Genomic DNA, 780 nt, shown 5'->3' on the forward strand with positions numbered 1-780 from the left:
ATGGATATAAATAAAGTCTCACTTTGTTTCACTACTGCCATGTTGCATAATATAAAAAACACTGTCCCTCATTTTCAAATTAGGAAGCTGCAGAGCAAAGAGGTGGACAACATTGCTTCAAATGTGCAAGGACAAGATTTGAATATGGGAATTTGTATCCCAAGGTTACTGTCTTCCCATAATGCATATACTTTACATGGGGAAAAGACTATAGACAAGCTTCTGTCATGAAGGTACCGCTGGGCTGGGGAGATAACTTGGTGGTCTAAGCCCCTGCCTGGCAAGTGCAAGAACCTGGGTTTGATACCTGGTACCACATGTCACACAGGCTCTGGAAACCTGGTGTGGTGGTGCATTACTGTAATCTCAGCCCTGGGGAGGCTGAGACAGGAGGATCACTATGAGTATGAGCTGCATAGCAATACCCTGCACCAAACAGATAAATGATTTCTCAAAAAAAAATTAAAAAAAAAGAAGGTACCACCATACACTGGTCTGGTGGGGTTCTCCAGTGGGTCTAATTCAGGCATTTTTGCATCTCCAGGGGGACATTTGGAAAAATCTGGAGACATTTATAGTTAGCAAAAATGGAAGGCAAACACTACTGACATCTGATAAGCAAAGACCAGAGATCATGTTAAACATCTGCCATTAATGGAATGAGAGAGAAAACAAAGTACTATCCAACCTCAAATCTCAGTGGTTTTGAGGCTGAGAATCTCTGGTCAATGCCGAAAGTCTCAGAAGGGCTGACAAACTGAAGCTCAAATTGTCTGTGAG

The sequence above is a fragment of the Octodon degus genome, unplaced genomic scaffold, assembly GCF_000260255.1.
Source record: "Octodon degus isolate 3935 unplaced genomic scaffold, OctDeg1.0 scaffold00053, whole genome shotgun sequence".
NCBI lineage: Eukaryota > Metazoa > Chordata > Mammalia > Rodentia > Octodontidae > Octodon > Octodon degus.